At 42.1% G+C, this 14,086-nt stretch overlaps 6 non-coding genes across 6 annotated transcripts; all 6 read right to left on the bottom strand.

Moving 5' to 3' along the window:
- Positions 1-121: 121 nt before the first annotated feature.
- LOC126196783 (U6 spliceosomal RNA) lies at positions 122-228 on the bottom strand. Its single transcript, XR_007539226.1, has one exon. It is a non-coding gene; the product is annotated as a U6 spliceosomal RNA (small nuclear RNA).
- Positions 229-2,700: 2,472 nt separating this feature from the next.
- On the bottom strand, positions 2,701-2,807 carry LOC126196734 (U6 spliceosomal RNA). The gene has a single exon (XR_007539182.1). It is a non-coding gene; the product is annotated as a U6 spliceosomal RNA (small nuclear RNA).
- A 2,493-nt stretch (positions 2,808-5,300) lies between these two features.
- On the bottom strand, positions 5,301-5,407 carry LOC126196733 (U6 spliceosomal RNA). The gene has a single exon (XR_007539181.1). It is a non-coding gene; the product is annotated as a U6 spliceosomal RNA (small nuclear RNA).
- Positions 5,408-7,900: 2,493 nt separating this feature from the next.
- Positions 7,901-8,007, bottom strand: LOC126196732 (U6 spliceosomal RNA). Its single transcript, XR_007539180.1, has one exon. It is a non-coding gene; the product is annotated as a U6 spliceosomal RNA (small nuclear RNA).
- Positions 8,008-10,499: 2,492 nt separating this feature from the next.
- Positions 10,500-10,606, bottom strand: LOC126196730 (U6 spliceosomal RNA). Its single transcript, XR_007539179.1, has one exon. It is a non-coding gene; the product is annotated as a U6 spliceosomal RNA (small nuclear RNA).
- A 2,477-nt stretch (positions 10,607-13,083) lies between these two features.
- Positions 13,084-13,190, bottom strand: LOC126196729 (U6 spliceosomal RNA). The gene has a single exon (XR_007539178.1). It is a non-coding gene; the product is annotated as a U6 spliceosomal RNA (small nuclear RNA).
- Positions 13,191-14,086: the final 896 nt, after the last annotated feature.

The raw sequence follows: 14,086 nt of genomic DNA, 5'->3' as shown, positions 1-14,086 counted from the left end.
GAGAACTGCGTAAATGGTCAGCATAGTTTGTGACAAGTGGGTGCAGATATGAAGCGAAACTTGTGTAGGTGGCTGAGGGTATTAGCAGCTGATGTGAGACATGAGAGAGTGAGATTGCGAAAAAAATGTGGAACGCTTCACGATTTTGCGTGTCATCCTTGCGCAGGGGCCATGCTAATCTTCTCTGTATCGTTACAATTTTAGTATATGTACCGCCGAAGCGAGTACATTCGAGGAGCCCTCTGAAATTGTATATATAGTTATGGCGTCGCGTCAAACATGGTTCGGCTTGGACGTAGCTTTACGCAGCTCTGGCGAGGATCACAAGGCCTGCCGAGTGCTAATCTGTGAATTAATTACTGCGAGGTGTCGTTCTTAGTAAGTGGCAGCTCTGTCAACTGTATTATTTGGCAGTATTGGATGTAAAACATAGATCGTAGAGTCGCATGCTCTCGCAGCATCCACCCAGAGCAGCAGCAGGTTCACACAGCTGCCGCTAGGCGGCAGCAAGACGTGTTGGCACGTATTGTCGCCATGTTCTCACATCGCGAGTTTAGTGTCTCATAGGCATACCTATAAAACACACTTCTCTAATGTGTGGGATAAATGACGCTGATTGGAGCTGGTAGCAGGTCTTGAAGACTCTCAAAACAAGCGAATATTTTTGCGAAACTGTCTTCACTGCTAACACAAATTGCATTACTCTTTCAGTGGTACTTTCTTACGATACTAATCGATTTAATGACAGAGTGCGCATATGCAAGGCAACTTTTAACTCACACATCAAGTACACCACAAGAAGACACAGTCTGTGACCATGTACATTATTGAGTAACTCCTATTCATCCAATGGTGCCAGAAGACAATAGTGACTGCAAAAAGAGACACAGTAGCCTCACGAACCATTAAAACCACCATTCATATTGCACACTTTGAAACACAGCAGTGTAGGCCATTACTAGCGCATGGATGGGTGAATGCGAGTTGTGTGAGATAGTAGTAGGAATGATGGACATAGTTCCGTTTTCAGTACAATACCAGGTGATATATTTGTGTTGATCCAAGATTACACAGGGCAGGTCTACTTGGCAAGAGTGAAACACTGTGATGGAGATGTGTGAATGAGCCTAAAATATTGAGCGGACATGTGGTAAGAGAAACCAGGTTAGCATTGTGTTAGTAGCTGTAGTTATGTTCCTGTGAAATGTCAATCAGATGTAATCCAGTTTGGTGAATGTTGTTATTGCAGGAAGAATTGCTAGTGCAAAACAAAGAGTGATAGGTTTAGTATCTGAAAGCAGTTAATAACTGAGTAGCTACTGGTGTCATGTGACACAAACTGGTTTGTGATGTTGCTGTCTGTTCCAAAATCTTGAAGCTTGCTAGTGTTTTGTGTCTTGACTGCCTCTGTATTTGCTTATGTGCTAGAGCTTCTGTGTATGTGACATGATGAATATTGCATGCAGGGTTTGTCCAATCTTTCTGCTAGACACAGGATGAGAGGTGCATCAGCTGTAATTGTGAACAGCATCGACTTGTATGACATTGATGGGATTCAAAGTGCTGTCAAAATAGTAGAGCCTCACATCTAAATACTATATGTTAATATTAGCATACTGGTCTGCTTTCTAAACACTTCAGTGTTGTGGTATTCATTGGCTGACACTTTTGAATTTAATTTAGGTAACTATATGTAGTGGCAGATTGCCAGACATGTTTGTAAAATACTTTGTGTGTCGCACTAGTGAAATTTGTACATGACATGCTGGTGCACCACAGATTTGCTGTAATAGTTGGTTTTTAGGTGAAGGGCAGTGGCTTATTACACAGGCAGATATGCTTCAGTTAAGAATCTGATGAGGTGTCACCTGCAGCCTGTATTATGAGGCTGCAGCTGGACAGCAAGGCCACTAGGAGAGTTACTTGAAACATAATGTTAAATGAACTTCCTGTAAAGGGGTAACTTGCACACTTAATGATTAAAGAGACATCTACCTTCACATGTTTATTTATGCTGCTGAAACAATTATGGCATCAGCTGCAGCCATGAAGATGAATAAAGTTAAATGTTGTGGGTCTGTGTGCAGAAAGTATGTGATAGTGGCATACAGGCACCAGAAGCTTTGTAGGCGTTAGAGAAAAATAAATATTAGGTAATGCAAGCTAATTTTAGAGCGCTAGAGTGTATTTAAGCAGTAGTCTGAGTGAAAGTATGTGAGTGAGAAAGATTTGGAACATGCAGCTATCTTGTGTAAAGTTGATGTCAGGTTTCCAAATGTTGTGTGTGGCAGTAGGTGTGTGTTATGAAATGACGTGATTGAGACAGTAGGAAGAGATGTTGTGCCAGCAGAGTGTGATACTGAGGAAGAGAAGAGGCTTTTGCCTGTGCTAGGCTTAGTCTTAGACTCGCTGTGATTTGTGTCACGTTTGCGAATGAGCTGAAGGGGTGCTAGTGACATGTACTTTGGTGTGCTTGCTGAGTTGTTATTAGAGTGACATTTTAGATGTGCATTGGTGATGTAAGGGATAGGTTTATTGCCAGTTTTATCATGTTCTGTTGTGAATGAAAGAGAGTGGAGGAGAACTGCGTAAATGGTCAGCATAGTTTGTGACAAGTGGGTGCAGATATGAAGCGAAACTTGTGTAGGTGGCTGAGGGTATTAGCAGCTGATGTGAGACATGAGAGAGTGAGATTGCGAAAAAAATGTGGAACGCTTCACGATTTTGCGTGTCATCCTTGCGCAGGGGCCATGCTAATCTTCTCTGTATCGTTCCAATTTTAGTATATGTACCGCCGAAGCGAGTACATTCGAGGTGCCCTCTGAAATTGTATATATAGTTATGGCGTCGCGTCAAACATGGTTCGGCTTGGACGTAGCTTTACGCAGCTCTGGCGAGGATCACAAGGCCTGCCGAGTGCTAATCTGTGAATTAATTACTGCGAGGTGTCGTTCTTAGTAAGTGGCAGCTCTGTCAACTGTATTATTTGGCAGTATTGGATGTAAAACTTAGATCGTAGAGTCGCTTGCTCTCGCAGCATCCACCCAGAGCAGCAGCAGGTTCACACAGCTGCCGCTAGGCGGCAGCAAGACGTGTTGGCACGTATTGTCGCCATGTTCTCACATCGCGAGTTTAGTGTCTCATAGGCATACCTATGAAACACACTTCTCTAATGTGTGGGATAAATGACGCTGATTGGAGCTGGTAGCAGGTCTTGAAGACTCTCAAAACAAGCGAATATTTTTGCGAAACTGTCTTCACTGCTAACACAAATTGCATTACTCTTTCAGTGGTACTTTCTTACGATACTAATCGATTTAATGACAGAGTGCGCATATGCAAGGCAACTTTTAACTCACACATCAAGTACACCACAAGAAGACACAGTCTGTGACCATGTACATTATTGAGTAACTCCTATTCATCCAATGGTGCCAGAAGACAATAGTGACTGCAAAAAGAGACACAGTAGCCTCACGAACCATTAAAACCACCATTCATATTGCACACTTTGAAACACAGCAGTGTAGGCCATTACTAGCGCATGGATGGGTGAATGCGAGTTGTGTGAGATAGTAGTAGGAATGATGGGCATAGTTCCGTTTTCAGTACAATACCAGGTGATATATTTGTGTTGATCCAAGATTACACAGGGCAGGTCTACTTGGCAAGAGTGAAACACTGTGATGGAGATGTGTGAATGAGCCTAAAATATTGAGCGGACATGTGGTAAGAGAAACCAGGTTAGCATTGTGTTAGTAGCTGTAGTTATGTTCCTGTGAAATGTCAATCAGATGTAATCCAGTTTGGTGAATGTTGTTATTGCAGGAAGAATTGCTAGTGCAAAACAAAGAGTGATAGGTTTAGTATCTGAAAGCAGTTAATAACTGAGTAGCTACTGGTGTCATGTGACACAAACTGGTTTGTGATGTTGCTGTCTGTTCCAAAATCTTGAAGCTTGCTAGTGTTTTGTGTCTTGACTGCCTCTGTATTTGCTTATGTGCTAGAGCTTCTGTGTATGTGACATGATGAATATTGCATGCAGGGTTTGTCCAATCTTTCTGCTAGACACAGGATGAGAGGTGCATCAGCTGTAATTGTGAACAGCATCGACTTGTATGACATTGATGGGATTCAAAGTGCTGTCAAAATAGTAGAGCCTCACATCTAAATACTATATGTTAATATTAGCATACTGGTCTGCTTTCTAAACACTTCAGTGTTGTGGTATTCATTGGCTGACACTTTTGAATTTAATTTAGGTAACTATATGTAGTGGCAGATTGCCAGACATGTTTGTAAAATACTTTGTGTGTCGCACTAGTGAAATTTGTACATGACATGCTGGTGCACCACAGATTTGCTGTAATAGTTGGTTTTTAGGTGAAGGGCAGTGGCTTATTACACAGGCAGATATGCTTCAGTTAAGAATCTGATGAGGTGTCACCTGCAGCCTGTATTATGAGGCTGCAGCTGGACAGCAAGGCCACTAGGAGAGTTACTTGAAACATAATGTTAAATGAACTTCCTGTAAAGGGGTAACTTGCACACTTAATGATTAAAGAGACATCTACCTTCACATGTTTATTTATGCTGCTGAAACAATTATGGCATCAGCTGCAGCCATGAAGATGAATAAAGTTAAAGTTTGTGGGTCTGTGTGCAGAAAGTATGTGATAGTGGCATACAGGCACCAGAAGCTTTGTAGGCGTTAGAGAAAAATAAATATTAGGTAATGCAAGCTAATTTTAGAGCGCTAGAGTGTATTTAAGCAGTAGTCTGAGTGAAGGTATGTGAGTGAGAAAGATTTGGAACATGCAGCTATCTTGTGTAAAGTTGATGTCAGGTTTCCAAATGTTGTGTGTGGCAGTAGGTGTGTGTTATGAAATGACGTGATTGAGACAGTAGGAAGAGATGTTGTGCCAGCAGAGTGTGATACTGAGGAAGAGAAGAGGCTTTTGCCTGTGCTAGGCTTAGTCTTAGACTCGCTGTGATTTGTGTCACGTTTGCAAATGAGCTGAAGGGGTGCTAGTGACAGGTACTTGTGTCAGTGTGGTTGTGGTTTTGGTGTGCTTGCTGAGTTGTTATTAGAGTGACATTTTAGATGTGCATTGGTGATGTAAGGGATAGGTTTATTGCCAGTTTTATCATGTTCTGTTGTGAATGAAAGAGAGTGGAGGAGAACTGCGTAAATGGTCAGCATAGTTTGTGACAAGTGGGTGCAGATATGAAGCGAAACTTGTGTAGGTGGCTGAGGGTATTAGCAGCTGATGTGAGACATGAGAGAGTGAGATTGCGAAAAAAATGTGGAACGCTTCACGATTTTGCGTGTCATCCTTGCGCAGGGGCCATGCTAATCTTCTCTGTATCGTTCCAATTTTAGTATATGTACCGCCGAAGCGAGTACATTCGAGGAGCCCTCTGAAATTGTATATATAGTTATGGCGTCGCGTCAAACATGGTTCGGCTTGGACGTAGCTTTACGCAGCTCTGGCGAGGATCACAAGGCCTGCCGAGTGCTAATCTGTGAATTAATTACTGCGAGGTGTCGTTCTTAGTAAGTGGCAGCTCTGTCAACTGTATTATTTGGCAGTATTGGATGTAAAACTTAGATCGTAGAGTCGCATGCTCTCGCAGCATCCACCCAGAGCAGCAGCAGGTTCACACAGCTGCCGCTAGGCGGCAGCAAGACGTGTTGGCACGTATTGTCGCCATGTTCTCACATCGCGAGTTTAGTGTCTCATAGGCATACCTATGAAACACACTTCTCTAATGTGTGGGATAAATGACGCTGATTGGAGCTGGTAGCAGGTCTTGAAGACTCTCAAAACAAGCGAATATTTTTGCGAAACTGTCTTCACTGCTAACACAAATTGCATTACTCTTTCAGTGGTACTTTCTTACGATACTAATCGATTTAATGACAGAGTGCGCATATGCAAGGCAACTTTTAACTCACACATCAAGTACACCACAAGAAGACACAGTCTGTGACCATGTACATTATTGAGTAACTCCTATTCATCCAATGGTGCCAGAAGACAATAGTGACTGCAAAAAGAGACACAGTAGCCTCACGAACCATTAAAACCACCATTCATATTGCACACTTTGAAACACAGCAGTGTAGGCCATTACTAGCGCATGGATGGGTGAATGCGAGTTGTGTGAGATAGTAGTAGGAATGATGGACATAGTTCCGTTTTCAGTACAATACCAGGTGATATATTTGTGTTGATCCAAGATTACACAGGGCAGGTCTACTTGGCAAGAGTGAAACACTGTGATGGAGATGTGTGAATGAGCCTAAAATATTGAGCGGACATGTGGTAAGAGAAACCAGGTTAGCATTGTGTTAGTAGCTGTAGTTATGTTCCTGTGAAATGTCAATCAGATGTAATCCAGTTTGGTGAATGTTGTTATTGCAGGAAGAATTGCTAGTGCAAAACAAAGAGTGATAGGTTTAGTATCTGAAAGCAGTTAATAACTGAGTAGCTACTGGTGTCATGTGACACAAACTGGTTTGTGATGTTGCTGTCTGTTCCAAAATCTTGAAGCTTGCTAGTGTTTTGTGTCTTGACTGCCTCTGTATTTGCTTATGTGCTAGAGCTTCTGTGTATGTGACATGATGAATATTGCATGCAGGGTTTGTCCAATCTTTCTGCTAGACACAGGATGAGAGGTGCATCAGCTGTAATTGTGAACAGCATCGACTTGTATGACATTGATGGGATTCAAAGTGCTGTCAAAATAGTAGAGCCTCACATCTAAATACTATATGTTAATATTAGCATACTGGTCTGCTTTCTAAACACTTCAGTGTTGTGGTATTCATTGGCTGACACTTTTGAATTTAATTTAGGTAACTATATGTAGTGGCAGATTGCCAGACATGTTTGTAAAATACTTTGTGTGTCGCACTAGTGAAATTTGTACATGACATGCTGGTGCACCACAGATTTGCTGTAATAGTTGGTTTTTAGGTGAAGGGCAGTGGCTTATTACACAGGCAGATATGCTTCAGTTAAGAATCTGATGAGGTGTCACCTGCAGTCTGTATTATGAGGCTGCAGCTGGACAGCAAGGCCACTAGGAGAGTTACTTGAAACATAATGTTAAATGAACTTCCTGTAAAGGGGTAACTTGCACACTTAATGATTAAAGAGACATCTACCTTCACATGTTTATTTATGCTGCTGAAACAATTATGGCATCAGCTGCAGCCATGAAGATGAATAAAGTTAAATGTTGTGGGTCTGTGTGCAGAAAGTATGTGATAGTGGCATACAGGCACCAGAAGCTTTGTAGGCGTTAGAGAAAAATAAATATTAGGTAATGCAAGCTAATTTTAGAGCGCTAGAGTGTATTTAAGCAGTAGTCTGAGTGAAAGTATGTGAGTGAGAAAGATTTGGAACATGCAGCTATCTTGTGTAAAGTTGATGTCAGGTTTCCAAATGTTGTGTGTGGCAGTAGGTGTGTGTTATGAAATGACGTGATTGAGACAGTAGGAAGAGATGTTGTGCCAGCAGAGTGTGATACTGAGGAAGAGAAGAGGCTTTTGCCTGTGCTAGGCTTAGTCTTAGACTCGCTGTGATTTGTGTCACGTTTGCGAATGAGCTGAAGGGGTGCTAGTGACATGTACTTGTGTCAGTGTAGTTGTGGTTTTGGTGTGCTTGCTGAGTTGTTATTAGAGTGACATTTTAGATGTGCATTGGTGATGTAAGGGATAGGTTTATTGCCAGTTTTATCATGTTCTGTTGTGAATGAAAGAGAGTGGAGGAGAACTGCGTAAATGGTCAGCATAGTTTGTGACAAGTGGGTGCAGATATGAAGCGAAACTTGTGTAGGTGGCTGAGGGTATTAGCAGCTGATGTGAGACATGAGAGAGTGAGATTGCGAAAAAAATGTGGAACGCTTCACGATTTTGCGTGTCATCCTTGCGCAGGGGCCATGCTAATCTTCTCTGTATCGTTCCAATTTTAGTATATGTACCGCCGAAGCGAGTACATTCGAGGAGCCCTCTGAAATTGTATATATAGTTATGGCGTCGCGTCAAACATGGTTCGGCTTGGACGTAGCTTTACGCAGCTCTGGCGAGGATCACAAGGCCTGCCGAGTGCTAATCTGTGAATTAATTACTGCGAGGTGTCGTTCTTAGTAAGTGGCAGCTCTGTCAACTGTTTTATTTGGCAGTATTGGATGTAAAACTTAGATCGTAGAGTCGCTTGCTCTCGCAGCATCCACCCAGAGCAGCAGCAGGTTCACACAGCTGCCGCTAGGCGGCAGCAAGACGTGTTGGCACGTATTGTCTCCATGTTCTCACATCGCGAGTTTAGTGTCTCATAGGCATACCTATGAAACACACTTCTCTAATGTGTGGGATAAATGACGCTGATTGGAGCTGGTAGCAGGTCTTGAAGACTCTGAAAACAAGCGAATATTTTTGCGAAACTGTCTTCACTGCTAACACAAATTGCATTACTCTTTCAGTGGTACTTTCTTACGATACTAATCGATTTAATGACAGAGTGCGCATATGCAAGGCAACTTTTAACTCACACATCAAGTACACCACAAGAAGACACAGTCTGTGACCATGTACATTATTGAGTAACTCCTATTCATCCAATGGTGCCAGAAGACAATAGTGACTGCAAAAAGAGACACAGTAGCCTCACGAACCATTAAAACCACCATTCATATTGCACACTTTGAAACACAGCAGTGTAGGCCATTACTAGCGCATGGATGGGTGAATGCGAGTTGTGTGAGATAGTAGTAGGAATGATGGACATAGTTCCGTTTTCAGTACAATACCAGGTGATATATTTGTGTTGATCCAAGATTACACAGGGCAGGTCTACTTGGCAAGAGTGAAACACTGTGATGGAGATGTGTGAATGAGCCTAAAATATTGAGCGGACATGTGGTAAGAGAAACCAGGTTAGCATTGTGTTAGTAGCTGTAGTTATGTTCCTGTGAAATGTCAATCAGATGTAATCCAGTTTGGTGAATGTTGTTATTGCAGGAAGAATTGCTAGTGCAAAACAAAGAGTGATAGGTTTAGTATCTGAAAGCAGTTAATAACTGAGTAGCTACTGGTGTCATGTGACACAAACTGGTTTGTGATGTTGCTGTCTGTTCCAAAATCTTGAAGCTTGCTAGTGTTTTGTGTCTTGACTGCCTCTGTATTTGCTTATGTGCTAGAGCTTCTGTGTATGTGACATGATGAATATTGCATGCAGGGTTTGTCCAATCTTTCTGCTAGACACAGGATGAGAGGTGCATCAGCTGTAATTGTGAACAGCATCGACTTGTATGACATTGATGGGATTCAAAGTGCTGTCAAAATAGTAGAGCCTCACATCTAAATACTATATGTTAATATTAGCATACTGGTCTGCTTTCTAAACACTTCAGTGTTGTGGTATTCATTGGCTGACACTTTTGAATTTAATTAGGTAACTATATGTAGTGGCAGATTGCCAGACATGTTTGTAAAATACTTTGTGTGTCGCACTAGTGAAATTTGTACATGACATGCTGGTGCACCACAGATTTGCTGTAATAGTTGGTTTTTAGGTGAAGGGCAGTGGCTTATTACACAGGCAGATATGCTTCAGTTAAGAATCTGATGAGGTGTCACCTGCAGTCTGTATTATGAGGCTGCAGCTGGACAGCAAGGCCACTAGGAGAGTTACTTGAAACATAATGTTAAATGAACTTCCTGTAAAGGGGTAACTTGCACACTTAATGATTAAAGAGACATCTACCTTCACATGTTTATTTATGCTGCTGAAACAATTATGGCATCAGCTGCAGCCATGAAGATGAATAAAGTTAAATGTTGTGGGTCTGTGTGCAGAAAGTATGTGATAGTGGCATACAGGCACCAGAAGCTTTGTAGGCGTTAGAGAAAAATAAATATTAGGTAATGCAAGCTAATTTTAGAGCGCTAGAGTGTATTTAAGCAGTAGTCTGAGTGAAAGTATGTGAGTGAGAAAGATTTGGAACATGCAGCTATCTTGTGTAAAGTTGATGTCAGGTTTCCAAATGTTGTGTGTGGCAGTAGGTGTGTGTTATGAAATGACGTGATTGAGACAGTAGGAAGAGATGTTGTGCCAGCAGAGTGTGATACTGAGGAAGAGAAGAGGCTTTTGCCTGTGCTAGGCTTAGTCTTAGACTCGCTGTGATTTGTGTCACGTTTGCGAATGAGCTGAAGGGGTGCTAGTGACATGTACTTGTGTCAGTGTAGTTGTGGTTTTGGTGTGCTTGCTGAGTTGTTATTAGAGTGACATTTTAGATGTGCATTGGTGATGTAAGGGATAGGTTTATTGCCAGTTTTATCATGTTCTGTTGTGAATGAAAGAGAGTGGAGGAGAACTGCGTAAATGGTCAGCATAGTTTGTGACAAGTGGGTGTAGATATGAAGCGAAACTTGTGTAGGTGGCTGAGGGTATTAGCAGCTGATGTGAGACATGAGAGAGTGAGATTGCGAAAAAAATGTGGAACGCTTCACGATTTTGCGTGTCATCCTTGCGCAGGGGCCATGCTAATCTTCTCTGTATCGTTCCAATTTTAGTATATGTACCGCCGAAGCGAGTACATTCGAGGAGCCCTCTGAAATTGTATATATAGTTATGGCGTCGCGTCAAACATGGTTCGGCTTGGACGTAGCTTTACGCAGCTCTGGCGAGGATCACAAGGCCTGCCGAGTGCTAATCTGTGAATTAATTACTGCGAGGTGTCGTTCTTAGTAAGTGGCAGCTCTGTCAACTGTTTTATTTGGCAGTATTGGATGTAAAACTTAGATCGTAGAGTCGCTTGCTCTCGCAGCAGCAGGTTCACACAGCTGCCGCTAGGCGGCAGCAAGACGTGTTGGCACGTATTGTCGCCATGTTCTCACATCGCGAGTTTAGTGTCTCATAGGCATACCTATGAAACACACTTCTCTAATGTGTGGGATAAATGACGCTGATTGGAGCTGGTAGCAGGTCTTGAAGACTCTCAAAACAAGCGAATATTTTTGCGAAACTGTCTTCACTGCTAACACAAATTGCATTACTCTTTCAGTGGTACTTTCTTTCGATACTAATCGATTTAATGACAGAGTGCGCATATGCAAGGCAACTTTTAACTCACACATCAAGTACACCACAAGAAGACACAGTCTGTGACCATGTACATTATTGAGTAACTCCTATTCATCCAATGGTGCCAGAAGACAATAGTGACTGCAAAAAGAGACACAGTAGCCTCACGAACCATTAAAACCACCATTCATATTGCACACTTTGAAACACAGCAGTGTAGGCCATTACTAGCGCATGGATGGGTGAATGCGAGTTGTGTGAGATAGTAGTAGGAATGATGGACATAGTTCCGTTTTCAGTACAATACCAGGTGATATATTTGTGTTGATCCAAGATTACACAGGGCAGGTCTACTTGGCAAGAGTGAAACACTGTGATGGAGATGTGTGAATGAGCCTAAAATATTGAGCGGACATGTGGTAAGAGAAACCAGGTTAGCATTGTGTTAGTAGCTGTAGTTATGTTCCTGTGAAATGTCAATCAGATGTAATCCAGTTTGGTGAATGTTGTTATTGCAGGAAGAATTGCTAGTGCAAAACAAAGAGTGATAGGTTTAGTATCTGAAAGCAGTTAATAACTGAGTAGCTACTGGTGTCATGTGACACAAACTGGTTTGTGATGTTGCTGTCTGTTCCAAAATCTTGAAGCTTGCTAGTGTTTTGTGTCTTGACTGCCTCTGTATTTGCTTATGTGCTAGAGCTTCTGTGTATGTGACATGATGAATATTGCATGCAGGGTTTGTCCAATCTTTCTGCTAGACACAGGATGAGAGGTGCATCAGCTGTAATTGTGAACAGCATCGACTTGTATGACATTGATGGGATTCAAAGTGCTGTCAAAATAGTAGAGCCTCACATCTAAATACTATATGTTAATATTAGCATACTGGTCTGCTTTCTAAACACTTCAGTGTTGTGGGATTCATTGGCTGACACTTTTGAATTTAATTTAGGTAACTATATGTAGTGGCAGATTGCCAGACATGTTTGTAAAATACTTTGTGTGTCGCACTAGTGAAATTTGTACATGACATGCTGGTGCACCACAGATTTGCTGTAATAGTTGGTTTTTAGGTGAAGGGCAGTGGCTTATTACACAGGCAGATATGCTTCAGTTAAGAATCTGATGAGGTGTCACCTGCAGTCTGTATTATGAGGCTGCAGCTGGACAGCAAGGCCACTAGGAGAGTTACTTGAAACATAATGTTAAATGAACTTCCTGTAAAGGGGTAACTTGCACACTTAATGATTAAAGAGACATCTACCTTCACATGTTTATTTATGCTGCTGAAACAATTATGGCATCAGCTGCAGCCATGAAGATGAATAAAGTTAAATGTTGTGGGTCTGTGTGCAGAAAGTATGTGATAGTGGCATACAGGCACCAGAAGCTTTGTAGGCGTTAGAGAAAAATAAATATTAGGTAATGCAAGCTAATTTTAGAGCGCTAGAGTGTATTTAAGCAGTAGTCTGAGTGAAAGTATGTGAGTGAGAAAGATTTGGAACATGCAGCTATCTTGTGTAAAGTTGATGTCAGGTTTCCAAATGTTGTGTGTGGCAGTAGGTGTGTGTTATGAAATGACGTGATTGAGACAGTAGGAAGAGATGTTGTGCCAGCAGAGTGTGATACTGAGGAAGAGAAGAGGCTTTTGCCTGTGCTAGGCTTAGTCTTAGACTCGCTGTGATTTGTGTCACGTTTGCGAATGAGCTGAAGGGGTGCTAGTGACATGTACTTGTGTCAGTGTAGTTGTGGTTTTGGTGTGCTTGCTGAGTTGTTATTAGAGTGACATTTTAGATGTGCATTGGTGATGTAAGGGATAGGTTTATTGCCAGTTTTATCATGTTCTGTTGTGAATGAAAGAGAGTGGAGGAGAACTGCGTAAATGGTCAGCATAGTTTGTGACAAGTGGGTGCAGATATGAAGCGAAACTTGTGTAGGTGGCTGAGGGTATTAGCAGCTGATGTGAGACATGAGAGAGTGAGATTGCGAAAAAAATGTGGAACGCTTCACGATTTTGCGTGTCATCCTTGCGCAGGGGCCATGCTAATCTTCTCTGTATCGTTCCAATTTTAGTATATGTACCGCCGAAGCGAGTACATTCGAGGAGCCCTCTGAAATTGTATATATAGTTATGGCGTCGCGTCAAACATGGTTCGGCTTGGACGTAGCTTTACGCAGCTCTGGCGAGGATCACAAGGCCTGCCGAGTGCTAATCTGTGAATTAATTACTGCGAGGTGTCGTTCTTAGTAAGTGGCAGCTCTGTCAACTGTTTTATTTGGCAGTATTGGATGTAAAACTTAGATCGTAGAGTCGCTTGCTCTCGCAGCAGCAGGTTCACACAGCTGCCGCTAGGCGGCAGCAAGACGTGTTGGCACGTATTGTCGCCATGTTCTCACATCGCGAGTTTAGTGTCTCATAGGCATACCTATGAAACACACTTCTCTAATGTGTGGGATAAATGACGCTGATTGGAGCTGGTAGCAGGTCTTGAAGACTCTCAAAACAAGCGAATATTTTTGCGAAACTGTCTTCACTGCTAACACAAATTGCATTACTCTTTCAGTGGTACTTTCTTACGATACTAATCGATTTAATGACAGAGTGCGCATATGCAAGGCAACTTTTAACTCACACATCAAGTACACCACAAGAAGACACAGTCTGTGACCATGTACATTATTGAGTAACTCCTATTCATCCAATGGTGCCAGAAGACAATAGTGACTGCAAAAAGAGACACAGTAGCCTCACGAACCATTAAAACCACCATTCATATTGCACACTTTGAAACACAGCAGTGTAGGCCATTACTAGCGCATGGATGGGTGAATGCGAGTTGTGTGAGATAGTAGTAGGAATGATGGACATAGTTCCGTTTTCAGTACAATACCAGGTGATATATTTGTGTTGATCCAAGATTACACAGGGCAGGTCTACTTGGCAAGAGTGAAACACTGTGATGGAGATGTGTGAATGAGCCTAAAATATTGAG

Source organism: Schistocerca nitens, chromosome 7 (genome assembly GCF_023898315.1).
Source record: "Schistocerca nitens isolate TAMUIC-IGC-003100 chromosome 7, iqSchNite1.1, whole genome shotgun sequence".
Classification (NCBI taxonomy): Eukaryota; Metazoa; Arthropoda; class Insecta; order Orthoptera; family Acrididae; genus Schistocerca; species Schistocerca nitens.
The sequence above is the reverse complement of the archived record's forward strand: the minus strand, read 5'-3'. Positions and strand labels throughout refer to the sequence as shown.